Here is a 15,388-nt window from a genome sequence, read left to right on the forward strand (position 1 = left end):
TGTACACAATAGGGTAGACATAATAGGGACTTTCCCAGTATTGAAAGATACAGTTTAGCAATGCATTGTCCAACAAAACGGTGCTAATAAAAAAAAAGTTACCTACTCAAAGGTTTACACATATTCAATGTGAAAATTTAAATCGAAAAAATTTTGACTCGGACGGGACTTGAACCCGCAGCTCTTGTCAAGTCGGGACGAGCGTGTTAACCATTACACCACCGGGTCCGGGTCCGGGTCGGGGTCGTATAAGATTAGTCATTATCTCATCATCATCATCATCAGCCCATTAACGTCTCCACTGCTGGGGCACGGGCCTTCCCTATGGATGGATAGGGAGATCGGGCCTTAAACCATCACGCGGGCCCAGTGCGGATTGATGGTTATTAACGACTGCTAATGCAGCCGGGACCAACGGCTTAACGTGCCTTCCGAAACACGGAGGAGCTCGAGATGAAAACTTTTTTTTTGTGGTCACCCATCCTATGACGGGCCTTTGCGAAAGTTGCTTAACTTTAACAATCGCAGACCGAGCGCGTTTACCGCTGCGCTACCGAGCTCCTCCATTATCATTTAATTATCTAGAAGATATAATAATAATACACTACCACGACTTAAGCCAATCTAATGTCGACAAAAAGGCGTCGAACGCGTGGCTGAGTCGTGGTGATCTTTTTCCGGAGACTGAAGGCTTCATCATGGCAATCCAAGACCAGGTAATAGAGACTAAAAACTACCAGAAATATATAACAAAAACGCTACTCTCCGATATTTGTAGAAAATGCAATAGCTGCCCAGAAACCATTCAACACATTACAGGTGCATGTAAATCCATAGCCCAAACAGACTACAAGCACAGACACGACCAAATAGCTAGCATCATACACCAAAAACTTGCCTACCAACAGAATTTGATTACTTCCGTAAAACCCTACTACAAATATAGTCCTGACAGTGTATTAGAGAACTCTACAACCAAGCTGTACTTTGACCGAGCTATACTCACCGACCGAACAATCCACTACAATAGACCAGATATCACACTAATAAACAAAACCAATAGAACCGGATACCTGATAGATATAGCCGTCCCTAATACACACAACCTACAGACCACAATAGCTGAAAAGCTCTCTAAATACATTGAATTAAAAGACGAAATAACCCGTCTTTGGCACCTTCAGAAAGTAACATTAGTCCCGATCGTACTCTCGACCACAGGAGTGATACCAAAACAGCTGCATCTATCTCTCAAAACCCTTAACTTACCTCCAGACACGTACATTCTTCTACAGAAAGCAGCAATATTGAATACCTGCAGATTAGTCAGAAAATTCTTGCAAACTGAACATGAATCTCCCATACTTACAGCCACTCAATCCACCCCACAGCCTAATACACAATCAGCCACACAACCCACACATTCTCTACCTGTACCACACAATACTAACGCAAGGAGTGACCCTGTCATGTACTTGGCTTAGGCCCGTGCATGGCAGTAAACCGGCAAAAGCCGAGGAAACCTAAGGTTTTAAAAATAATAATAATTATATAATATACTCACATATTCATTGAAGAATCAGAATCAGAATCATTTATTCAACGTAATTATCATGGATAAACTTGTTGAAGGTCAATGTAACATTTTTGAATTTACGTCATTTCGAAAGGTGTTATGGCTGAGGAGAAGAAATGACAAGAAACTGCAACAGCAACACATCTTTTAAATCAATGAGAGTACATTACAAGTTATTTAATAACTAGAGGAACACATTCAATACCAGACATTTAAGTACTTATAGCGTTTTTGTCACCCTCAGCTTAGACCAGAGAGATATGAATGCATGGGATTAGGTGTCTGGGAACTGATATTGGGCAGTCAAATTACTAAATTGTATAACAGTATTTATTTTTTGGGCCCTGTGCCGAGGTTTTTCTTGCAACTTCTTTTCCCCGGCTATACAGATTGTGAGAAGCCAGTAGTTTTAGGCGGATGAGACGTTCGTTATGAAAAAAATTACGATTAAAAGTGGAACTATGTTACCTACTGAATAAAGATATTTTGAATTTTAATTTTCGGCAAAACTACGACAATTCACATTTTACCTACAATATGGGCCTGTAGTTTATCGAAGGTACCATATTGTATGATGTTTCTAGGAAAAGCAATCCCGATCTCGCGAGATCTTGTCTATTTTTTCGGAATCGATCCCGAAGCATACATAATACGACTAAATCCCATCCGATATTGACGGGATTGGGCGAATCTGCTTGAGTTAGTTTTGATAATGTTGATATCCAAAGTAAACTTGATTATTTAGTTAGTAATATAGAAGAATTAAGGTTATTGCTTTCTTTCAAAAAATATTTTGTTTTAATTCACCTCACTGTCACAAACAAGCAGGTTTCATCGTTTTTAACGACCTCCGTGGTCCAGTAGTTGAGCGTTGGGCTCACGATCCGGAGGTCCCGGGTTCGATTCCCGGTGGGGACATATCACAAAAATTACTTTGTGATCCCTAGTTTGGTTAGGACATTAATCAATCAATCAATCAATCAAATCATTTATTGCACAAATATGGTATTTAAGGTGGTAACAATAAATAATATTTAAGAACAACATATTTGGCCATAACATAGGCATGCAAATTTGTTAGTGTACTAACAAGTCAAAGAATAATATTAAAATAGTCAAAATACAATGAAAACAAACAATAAAAAAATAAATAAAAAAAATACTCTAATAGTTAGGTACATGTCAAAAATGATGGTTATATTAAGTACATTCATGTCAAAAGTTATCAAAATTCAATAAAATCTTTAATTTTGTAAATGTTTTTTGCCAAAATCCATTTATACAATTCCTTCTGAAAATCATTCGTCGACAGTTTCTGAATGTCAAAAGGTAATTTGTTGAATAATCGCACGCACATACACGTACTACCAAGATTATATTTTCGTGTCCGCGGCGTTTCTTCGAAAACTAGTCTGAAGGGGTTTCTAACACTCCGAGCTGACATTACTGGCTGATCACCAGATTGTCCGAAAGTAAGATGATCCGCGCTTCGGAAGGCACGTTAAGCCGTTGGTCCCGGTTACTACTTCATCATCATCAATTTAAGAGCAACGCTCTTGTCGGTGTAGCATTTTCCATTCCAGTCTATCAAAGGCCAATTCCTTGACTTCCCTATAAGACACGACGTTAACCTTTTCTTTAATCTGTTCCATGTAAGCTTCTTGGTCTTCCCCTTCCTCTCTTTCCTTCTAGCTAGGTTACTACTACTGATGTAAATAAGTAGTCGTTACCATGAGCCATGTCATGGGCCTCTGGCGGCTCAATGGTAACCCTGACACCAGGGTTGATGGGGTTGGTAATCCACCTTACAACCCAAACGATAGAAGATCGTTTTCAGCCATCCTAACTTTAATATTTTTTTTATGAACTAGACGAGATCCCGAAAATTTCGGGAAGATATATTTTTTTAAATATTTTTGATTTTTTTTTTGAGATGATATTTCCAATCCCGCGGGATCTCGAAGTTGCGATCTCGAGATGGGATGCATTCCCTAGATGTGACACTTTCCTTATAGACTAGGGACGGTCACGAGTACTAATATGTATACACTTTGAAACCATGTCACATTAACGTTTTTCACAAATTAAACCGTAAGTCTCATTAAATGTCAAATATGATAGTGCGACAGGGTTCTAAAGTGGCTACATGATATTGCTCATGACTGTACAAGACGAAGATTCCCATTAATTACCATACCTCACAACTCTCACATCTTGTCTAAATTCTTAGAATTGAAAATAGGTAAGCTTACTGAACCATTCATAGAAAATATCCCACGAACATTGAATGATATATCATCGTTAATTAAATTAACACTATGAACGTAGTATTCCGATTCATCAATTCTCTTTAGGTGCCTACCACTTAATATAAAAATACATAGATATTTATGTTTTTGCGATTACAAACTTATTTGCAGTTGGTAAACTAATCACGACCTATGTCGATGTATGATACGAACAATTTTTCAACCGCAAAAAACATTTGTTTTTGCGATTACAAACTTATTTTCAGTTGGTAAACTAATCACGAACTATGTCGATGTATGGAGCTAACAGTTTTTCAACCGCAAAACAACATTGTTGTGCCGTCACACACACACACATACACAGCCTCCGTGTTCTAGTGGTTAGAGCACTCACAATCTGGAGGTCCGGGTTCGATTCCCGTTGAGGATATTCTATAAATTCTATAAATCACTTTGTGGGACTGTAATTTGTTGGACTAGGACATTGCAGGCTGAATCACCTGGTTGTTCGACAAAGTAAGATGATTCTGTGCTTCGGAAGGCACGTTAAGTTGTTGGTCCCGGGCTACTAGCCCATATGCCTCCACAAACCCGCAGTGGAGCAGCGTGGAGTATGCTCCATACCCCTTCCGGTTGATTGAGGGGAGGCCTGTGCCCAGCAGTGGGACGTATATAGGCTGTTTATGTATGTATGTATGTATGTAAGTAGTTGACAATACCCGAAATGCCTTATTTTTGTCGTGACTTAAGTGTTGTCACCCTGCGGACACTCCAAATAAGGGTGGTATTAATAAACTAATCTCAGCTGAGACTGACCTCAAGATCACGGTAAAGTCCCTGTTCTTTTAAAAAGCTCATAAAAGATTGGTTATTTAAGAACATATTTTATGACTGAAATACTTGTATGTTACACTTAATTAATGTACGTACCAATGACATGTAGCTTACGTTACCAATAAAGATTTGTATTTGTATTGTATTTGTATGAATTCCTCCCGATACTGTTACTATGTCTACATAGTTTATTCCTTATTCTATGCTATGTCTTAAGCTTTAAACAGTTGCAAAAACTGTTTCACACATCACACAATGCGTGAGGTCACATCTCACGCATAATTTAAAAGATTATCTACTTTAATTCCACTTGATTTAGTACACATTACATAAACGCTCAACGTAATTGTTATGTGAATTACTACCACCGACCTCTATACAATACACTGGATAGGTTGGCAGTACGTTGTAGCTAAAGAAATAGAAATAGAAAAAGAAATACCCTATATTTGCTTTTGAAAAAGGGTACATTAATAGATGGATGCTCATAAAAGTTCCTCCTTATCATTATTTATTATTTACACTTTTTTCCAATTTAATATGTTTCGGAAAAAAATTCTTTGACTCTATAAAATTTATAGACTCGATATAATTGGAACTATAAATATAAAATACGTATCGGAAACACGTTATCTTAATAAATAAGACCCAAAAATAATATAAATAAAACTTTAAAAATATTAGTCGAAAACGTATATTTTTATTATAATCCAATCTGTCCTAAGAGTTTTGCTTAGATACCAACCACGGCATATGACTACAGCTATCTTCTAAACATCACTATTCGGAAGAATTTCAGAGAAATATACGTATTTTCTTGTTTCATACTTTTTAGAGCTTTCCATAGTTGTATTTTTGTTTTTAAACTTGTTTTTTTTTAGCTGTTACGAGCATCCTATCCAGCTTATCGTACAATAGAGGTCGGTCCTTCCTGCGCAAGTCAGCTGTTGTATGAACTTGTATCTGATGGCATTTTGATTTTATACTTCAATATAAATTTTAGAAGATTCAAATTAGAATAACATAAGAGCTAGTAAGAAAGTACAGTTGCACATTGGTCTAACAGAAAGCTCGGTGAGGTGTGGGTACTTAGTTCATTGGTGGATGTAGGACCTCTAACTACACCAATTGTTACGTAAATCATAAGAAGATTCAAATTAGAATGACATAAGAGCTCGTAAGAAACTTTTATGGTACCTATTTCTCTTCCCATCTATCATACAAAATCCTGATTGTTCGAAAGTAAGACGATTCGTGCTTTGGGCACGTTAAGCCGTTGGTCCCGGTTACTACTTACTGATGTACTAAGTACGTACTCGTTACATGAGTCATGTTAGGGACCTTTGGCGGCTCAATAGTAACCCTGACACCAGGGTTGATGAGGGCTACCGGGTGAGAGCTTTCAGCGCTCCCCATTTGTCCGGCCAAGTAGTTAATGCCATCTGCGGCAAATGTACAATAAGTCACGTCAAAAAAAAAGGTTGATGAGATTGGTAATCCACCTCACAACCCACACGATAGAAGGTACAAAATTGGATGTTCAAAAGTCGTAAGCGTCAAAAGAAATAGCATTTTTCATAAGTAAGTTGCATGGTGTTTTTCTCACAGTCACTCAGTGTCATAGTGTCGGACTGATGACGAATGATGATGATGTCTGATGATGAAACACTGTTCTACAAAAGATACATTGTTTCAACAATACGATACCAGTAGCGATGGAATTTATTACTATGGAGATAACGTGAGTCGTTTGAAAAATATGGGTGTCTATGTTGGAAGAGACGTTTACGAAATTAAGGCGTGTGATCTCGGCGCTCGGCTTGAGGAGCTCGGTGGCGCAGCGGTTAACGCGCTCGGTCTGCGATTGTTGAAGTAAAGCAGCTTTCGCAAAGGCTGGTCATAGGATGGGTGACCACAAAAAAAAAAAAACAGTTTTTATTTCGAGCTCCTCCGTGCTTCGGAAGGCACGTTAAGCCGTTGGTCCCGGCTGCATTAGCTGTCGTTAATAACCATCAATCCGCACTGGGCCCGCGTGATGGTTTAAGGCCCGATCTCCCTATCCATTCATAGGGAAAGCCCGTGCCCCAGCAGTGGGGACGTTAATGGGCTGATGATGATGATGATGATCTCGGCGCTAACGTAACGTGACGTAAAGGTAACGGTGCGATTGACAAGTAACTTACGAATACAATACAAATATACTTTCACATCACATCACTAATTTAAGAAGCGGAGATGGGAGCCATCGGTACGGTATGCAACCTGGAACCTGACGTAGGGCAGCAGTAACTGTCAGTCCTATTCAGAGGCGGAGGACAGAAGTCCTAGTATGGCTTTGTAATAGACTACTCTGGGCGCCATCCCACTTGCGTCAGACAGAGTACTGCGGGGCGGAAGGCAAGAGGGAAACCACTGCCCTATTTTTCCCTAAATATACTTATTGCATTAAAATAAAAAGAAATAATTACAAAAGACTCTTAACTAGGTACATGGCTAAGGGCGGCCTTTTCGCTCCTAGCGATTTCTTCCAGACAACCGACAAATAAGGCGCGGTCACATAAAAAAGACGTAGGTATTAACTTTTAACTAATCTGTGGTATCGGTACACTATCTTGTTTTTTATAATTCTAAACACAATTTTATAAAGATTATGATACTTATTTACAAATTCCATTTACAAGAATGTAAGAAGGAAGTGAATGTTGAAACTATTATAGATATTGGGCCAAAGCAATCATGATTTGCCCTAATTTAGCCTTAAAGGTGAAGGCAAAATAAAGGTTGAACTTTAGCCATAGAATAATTCGTACAAAGAATTACCTACTAAGTAGGTATTTGCGAACAAACAATGGTGCAGGCAGGCAGTATAGCGTCCCCTGCCAATTTGCTACTATACATAGGTACAAACTCACGATCATAATCCCTAATGGGGTGGGCAGAGCCACAAGTGTATTAAAGACAACTTGCAGTCACTGTTGTTACGAAGGTCTAAAACGGATATGATGTACCGTACGGTGACAAGGGATCAGCTTATATCCCTGTTATAACTTTGTTGTAAACTAAATTAAATTCGGTACTGACTATAGATCTAATCGTCAGCCTAATTATATTTTATTATACAAAATAGTGTAGTTACTAATTTCACAACACTGCGCATCTGCCTCCGTGGCGCAATCGGCTAGCGCGTTCGGCTGTTAACCGAAAGGTTGGTGGTTCGAGCCCACCCGGGGGCGATTTTTTTGGCTTCGATTTTATTTTTGTATTTTTTATTTACAATGTTATTTATCATTGTTGTTTTTTTCTAATAATAAACTTTGTTGTCGATTACAATTTGTAATAATAAAAAATATTGTGGTGATAAAAATCTTAAGTTACTTTATTTGTCGGTAGATGGCGTTGTTCACAATTTATATTGTTGGTTGAGCTGACATGAGTTTAATTTTGCTAGTTTGGAGAGTTGAATATACTAAGATAATACAATTAAAATTATCTATTTATATTGTGTTAATAAAATTAATTATTAAAATTAATAATATTTGTAACATTAATACTGCTGCAGATAGATATTCAAAATTTTACCGCTCCGACTATCACCTTCGATAGCTCAGTTGGTAGAGCGGTGGACTGTAGAGGAATAATTCAATTGACATCCATAGGTCGCTGGTTCAAATCCGGCTCGAAGGAATCATTTTGTCTCTATTTTTGTAGATTTTGTAAGCGATATTATAACAGCTTTTTTATTTTTATTTAAAAGAAAACTAAGTGCTGTCGTTTGGAAAACTGAGTTTTTTAGAGGAATCTTTTTGTCTCTTTTTTGTAGATTTTGTAAGCGATTTTATAACAGCTTTTTTATTTTTTATTTAAAAGAAAACTAAGTGCTGTCGTTTGGAAAACTGAGTTTTTTAGATTAGGAACCTTTTCTTTTCTTTTCCATTTAAATGCTTGAGCCCTATTGGTGTGAGCAGAGCAATAAGAAATCAGATGACAAGCCTTGGTTTGAGTGAATAGAATTGGGTATTTGACGGGGTCTAAGATAAATTATAAAATGCTTATCTAGAAATAGAATCCTGTCTAAGATGAATAAAATTCAATCTTATACTTTTCTACTTATTTTCGAAATTTATTCATGAATTAAGTAACAATGAGTATGACGTTTGACCTCTTTTATTGATGACGTCATAGGACAGTATGTCCATATAAACTCCATGGAAAACTATCGTTTTGACGTTTCGTCATAGAATAACAATACTACGTATAGAACGGCAACTCTCCGCTGCCTCCCTCGAACATAGTTTAGACTCGAATCGTATGGCGTCAGACGTCACACACACAGATGCGCGTGTACGATAATGTCAATGTGTAGTGTCTGTGTAGAACGAGCTTGTTTGTATGAAGTATCCGGGGTGTGGTTTCGTAAAAAGTATCTCATTTGACCAGGTTGTCAAATAGCCTATTGAGATTAGTTAATAGGTAGGTAGTTACTTGTATGAAGTTTTAGAAAGTCAGACTCATTTTAGCACATTTTATTTTATTGTAATGATGAAATATCTACCCACTTACTTAATAAGAAACTAGATCCAAGTTGCCGTTCATGTCACAGTTCGTCGTGGGTAAGTACCATTACAAAATTTATAGATAGTGTGAAACCAAATATCCGGGATATTAATTTCGAGAAACTGTGGGTTTGGATGTCCTTGGATTTAGGCATTTTATTTGTGTCTTTTATATAACCAGGTTTAGATACACATAGATCTCATACCAGACGATTGATGACTATCATTGTCGCATTGTTTTTTTATGATTAAATGGGTTATTACAATGAAAAGTGTTCATTGAAAACTACATTACGCATATTCATAACGAGAATTACGTTAATAAAACCTTGGAATAGACACTTTACTTTCAATCTAGGTAAAAAGAAATATCCCAATTTTTAATTAGAATGAAATAAATTAAAACAAACGTGTTTTTTTGGCAAAGAAAAACACATCAAATATAATAAGAATGTGATTTTTCAAAAAGGCGCTTCCGTGGTTTTCTCTATTATTATTATTATCTATTTATACATTAATCATTATTTATATACGTTCCCGAGAAATGCATTTTCGAAGGTATGTGACCTAACCTGTATTGGGCTGGTTTTCCCTTCGCGGGTTGGAAGGTCGGACAGGCAGTCGCTTCTGTAAAAAACCGTACCTGTCAAATACGCAGGTTAATAAGCGGACCTTGTGAAAAATAGAATAATGCTAGGGTGATGATGATGATGATATTATTTATATACGTATATAGGTAGGCTGATTGAGGAGCTCGGTGGCGCTGCGGTAAACGTGCTCGGTCTGCGATTGTTGAAGTTAAGCAACTTTCGCAAAGGCCGGTCATAGGATAGGACTACAAAAAAAAGTTTTCATTTCGAGCTCCTCCGTGCTTGGGAAGGCACGTTAAACCGTTGGTCTCGGCTGCATTAGCAGTCGTTAATAACCACCAATATGCACTGGGCCCGCGTGATGGTTTAAGGCCCGATCTCCCTATCCATCCATAGGAAAGGCCCGTGCCCCAGCAGTGGGGATGTTAATGGGCTGGTGATGATGATAGGCTGATTGTAATTGGGTATTTGACTGGGTCAAAGATAAATCACAAAATGCTAATCTGGAAAGTCAGCCTAAGATGATCAAAAATCAATCTCATTTTACTTTTTTTCGTTTTTTAAATGTGAATTTATTAAGTAGCAATAGTACGAGGTTTCGCTTTTATTGATGACGTCACAGGACGGTTACTCTAAACCGGCGAAATGCATAAAGACGTTGATGAGAGTAGAAGAAGCGGAGGAATAGAATAGAATAGAAATTGTTTATTATAAAAGGACGCCACACACAAAGACAAGACAATAATATAACTTATTTTTTTCACAAAACAATTACAATAAAAGCGGTCAAGTGCGAGTCGGACTCGCCCATGAAGGGTTCCGTAACAGCAAGTAACATAATATAAAAGTAAATTACGGTTTACGATTTATGATGAAAAAAAAAAAAACTACTTACTAGATCTGGTTCAAACCAATTTTCGTTGGTAGTTTGCACGCTAATCTACATCATATATTTTTTTTACTTTTATCCTCCTCTTATTTTAGAAGTTACAGGGGTGGGGGGGGACACATTTTACCACTTTGGAAGTGTCTCTCCCGCAAACTATTCAGTGTAGAAAAAAATGATATTATAAACCTCAATACCGTTTTGAAAGACCTATCTATAGATAACCCACACGTATGGGATTGATGAAAAAATTTTTTTTGACGTTCAGTTCTATGTATGAGGACCCCCAAAATTTATTGCTTTTTTCTATCATTGCGTAAAAATTTTAATGCGGTTCACAGAATACACATATGTATATTTATCAAGATTCAACAGTATAGCTATTATAGTTTCGGAGAAAAGTGGCTGTACATACGAACGGACAGACGGACGGACAGACATGACGAATCTATAAGGGTTCCGTTTTTTGCCATTAGGCTACGGAACCCTAAAAAGCATAGGAGGATGTTCATTAGAACAATCATAGGGTGGTGGTGGACGTCCTGAGATAAAAGGGCCTCACTCAGCACAAGTCACGGCTGAACCACGACGCTGGTATTATGTGGACCGAAGGCGGTGTGTCAAGTTCTTAGTAAGTGGAATTCTGCGACCTCTGCCTACCCCAACGGGAAATAGGCGTGATCTTATCTATGTGTGTATTATAAAACAGCTGACATGTAAATGGAGTGATATCCGTTGTAGTGAACCACCTTGAATTTAATACGTTCCTTTCGAAACTGATTTTTGCATATGCGTGAGAAACTAGATATATATCCTCTGTTTGAACACTTTGATACGTAATCTTGAAATGTCAAGCGGTTAGATTTTTAACGAATGAGTTGAAGAAAAGAGAAAGGGGAAGACCAAGAAGAGCTTACATGGAACAGATTAAAGAAAAGGTTAACGTCGTGTCTTATAGGGAAGTGAAGGAATTGGCCTTTGATAGACTGGAATGGAAAATGCTACACCGACAAGAGCGTGCCTCTTAAATTGATGATGATGATGAGTTGAATGAAAGTTCACTCAATACAAGCATAAAAAAATCACCAGGGGGGTTGAAATGTCCACATCGAAACAATTCATCTAAGAAAACAATATTGCAATTTGACATTTGCGCTTATAAAAGTAAGTGCGCAATGCAAACAACTGTCAAACAGCAATATTGCTTTCTTAGATGAATTGCTTCGATGTAGACATTTTAACCCCCCAGGTGTTCGGTTTTACTGAAGCGACTGCTTGTCCGATCTTTTTTAACTTGTAAAGGGAAATCCAAGCCAGTCCAACATAGAACTCATTTGTCGGGTAAATATGTGGGTTTCCTCACGATGTTGTCCTTTACCGCATCTTCTTCTATCGTGTGGGCTGTGAGGTGGATTGCCAACCTAATCAACCCTGGTGTCATGGTTACTATTGACCAGCCAAAGGCCCCTGACATGGCTCATGTAATGACTACTTACTTACATCAGTAAGTAGTAACCGGGACCAACGGCTTAATATGCCTTCCGAGGATCATCTTACTTCCGGACAATCGGGTAATCAGATAGTAATGTCCTAACCAAACTAGGGACCACAAAGTATTTTTTGTAATATGTCCCCACCGGGAATCGAACCTATATTCGAAAATTTTTGGTTTTAGGCCTATGCTGGGATTCGAACTTGCGACACTCAGTGTCAGTAGCGTTCTTCCAACTGGGATACCACGGCACCTTAATGAACGTGTATATTTAATTTCTAAAATTACTTATTAAGTAATGCGAATGTAAAGTTATAACGCTGACCTCTGTAAAGTTTCTCATAACATTATTCATCAAAAGTGATTCGGCTAATGTCTGTAAAATAATTACTTACCAGTGATAAAAAAAACTCGATGCAAATACATTTTGTATGTATTTTATAACTTTCAGATTCTGAACTGATATAACATGGTCGTGAAATAGAAACATACGTTTAAGTAAATCTTATTTGAACGCGGACTTTTCTGCTGGCCTGTGAGTAAATCCACACTTATTCGCAATATATATTAATATTAGGTATATACATAACAGCCTCCGTGGTCTAGTGGTTAGAGCGTTAGGCTCGCGATATGGAGGTCCGGGTTCGATTCCCGATGGGGACATTGTCGAAATCACTTTGTGAGACTGTCCTTTGTTTGGTAAGGACTTCAGGCTTGAATCACCAGATTGTCCGAAAAAGTAAGATGATTCCGTGCTTCGGAGGGCACGTTAAGCCGTTGGCCCCGGCTATTAGCCGTAAAAACACCTCCACCCCTCCGGTTGATTGAGGGGAGGCCTGTGCCCAGCAGTGGGACGTATATAGGCTGTTTATCTATATACATAACGCAAGCTTACGACTGTGTTCCAATTGGGGTAGTCAGAGTTATATATGTCACCGTAAAATTGTAAATAACGTTAGATTATAATCTATCTCGCGAGATTGTGAACTGTCGAAAAATTGTGAAACGTAATATACTGCTTACAATTTAACGTATTATTATTCGTCAGATTATAATCTATCGAAGTAAATCTGTTAAATCACAATCTTACAATTGTCAACTGTCCGACGGCTGTCCCTGATTGGTCGGCCTTACAGTAGACCGTTCTGTGTCCATAGAGTTAGGAATAAAACACAGGTGTCAGTCAAATAAAATAAATGCTCTTCAAGATTGTGAAATCAAGTACGTATTTATTAATTATTTAGTAAGTAATCAATAATTCTGACATCACATGGTAAGAAAAAATGTATCAAAATTTAAAAAATCTGAAACGTATCATTCAGTATACTTTTCGTGTGTAAGATAAACATGTTGGCGGCATAGGGGTGGCCCAAGGGCCACCCCCGCCGCACCCTAACCTACTGTTATGCCTTGTAAAAATTATGACAAAACATTATTATTCTAAAAAAGAATTATGGATATCTATTTATTAATCCCAAAAATAAGTTATACCTAACAAACCAGTATTCCTAGATGTTATTATGGGAAAGTAAAACTATTATGCTAAAAAACGTTATCCAAAAGGATTATGATAATTAAAATTATGACAAAAACATTTATGCATTTTAAGAGAATCCCAAATTAACATTATGCTCACTCTAATAGTTTTGTAACTCTATGGTATAGCACGCGAGGTGCGTTTCGTATCACAATTTGACGGTTTCACTTCGAAAAATTATAATCTACCGAAAAATAATACGTTAAATTGTAAGCAATATGATACGATTCATAATTATTCGACAGTTCACAATCTCGCGAGATTCAAATCGATAGATTATAATCTAACGTTATTTACAATTTTACGGTGACATATACATCGCAAGAGCAAAAAGAAGACTGAGTTTCTTTCGGGCTGTCCAAGGTTAGCAGGAAGAAATTCCAATAAGGGATAAGCTCGCCTATGCTTTATGTAACGATAAGTCGTATGTAAATTTCCTTTGTATTTTAAAGCAATAAAAAGTATACAAACAAACAAACAAGAGAGAGAGGAAGAGAAGGAAGAAAATAAATTGTTAATTCTAAAATTATAATAATTCTACTAAAATTCTGAGCTCCGACGCGCCCGTTTTCATGACTTTGTGTGTATCAATGAAATTTACTTAACTCCGATCCCTCTAAACAATGCGGGAGTTTTTAAATACTGTATTTTAAGCGAACACGCTCGTAATATTTGCCCGTATTTTCCGTGTAAGTATCTGTATTATTAATATCGATTGTTGAGCGGACGCCGGAGTCGATACGATTTGTACCAAGGTCGATCGCGATCCGCCTCTCATCCGGAACGTGTGGTCGATATCTTTAACGATTCTAATTTAAAATGATCCGGGGTGAACTTTTGGAGTAATGTTTACGAAGCTTTTTGCTGATGATGTTTGGTGTGCGTCAAGCTAGCGGCCTCAAAAAAAAAATGGGCACGAAAAAATAATTTGACCATACCAAAAAATAGTACTCTTATTGAAAAAAATAGTACCTGTTGTAAAAAAATTAGTACCATCACGGTTCTGGATTTATAGCCATGTTTTATTGCACTTGCTAGCTTGACGGTGAGCGAAATTTGGCGAGAGTTAACGACAAGGTCTTTCGCTTTGATTTAAACGCCAAAAAATAGTATCGAAATAGTACTCACCCCCTGCAAAATACCGAAAGTAGTACTTCAACGGTTCCAAAGTTATAAAGGCAGTTCTTTGATCCCGCTAGCTTGACGTTTTGAAAATACCTATTATCTGGGGAACGCTTGCATATTTCAGTATGTAACTAATGTCAATAAACTCGTATGAAATAGTACTCCCTACCATCATAATTTTGATCCGATTCTCTTTGTAGAAATGTTAAAAAATCATCATAACCTATGCCATAAATTTGTTGTTGATACAGTCACGTAGACAATTACATAACCTCACAATTTATTCGTAAGTATTGCCATTTTGGAGGTCTACCCTACCATTTCTTTGCACTTCAGTGCTGCTATTACAAAAAATTCCTATTGCATACACCCATATGCACTAATTTTAATAGAAAATGGCTGCATGGGTCTAGTTCTTATCGAAAACAATCTGTGATTTTAATACATCATAATACATTTTTAATCTGCTGTTTTATTTTATAATTTATACCTTCATGTTGAATTTGTTACGGATCGAAGTGTTTGTTAATAAACAATTTGCAGTAT

At 37.4% G+C, this 15,388-nt stretch overlaps 2 non-coding genes across 2 annotated transcripts; both read left to right on the forward strand.

Annotated features, from left to right (window-relative positions):
• Positions 1 to 7,818: 7,818 nt before the first annotated feature.
• Trnan-guu (transfer RNA asparagine (anticodon GUU)) lies at positions 7,819 to 7,892 on the forward strand. The gene has a single exon. It is a non-coding gene; the product is annotated as a tRNA-Asn (tRNA).
• Positions 7,893 to 8,252: 360 nt separating this feature from the next.
• On the forward strand, positions 8,253 to 8,343 carry Trnay-gua (transfer RNA tyrosine (anticodon GUA)). The gene is given in 2 exon segments: positions 8,253 to 8,289; positions 8,308 to 8,343. It is a non-coding gene; the product is annotated as a tRNA-Tyr (tRNA).
• The last annotated feature ends 7,045 nt before the right edge of the window (positions 8,344 to 15,388 follow it).

Source organism: Pectinophora gossypiella, chromosome 19, assembly GCF_024362695.1.
Source record: "Pectinophora gossypiella chromosome 19, ilPecGoss1.1, whole genome shotgun sequence".
Taxonomy (NCBI): Eukaryota; Metazoa; Arthropoda; class Insecta; order Lepidoptera; family Gelechiidae; genus Pectinophora; species Pectinophora gossypiella.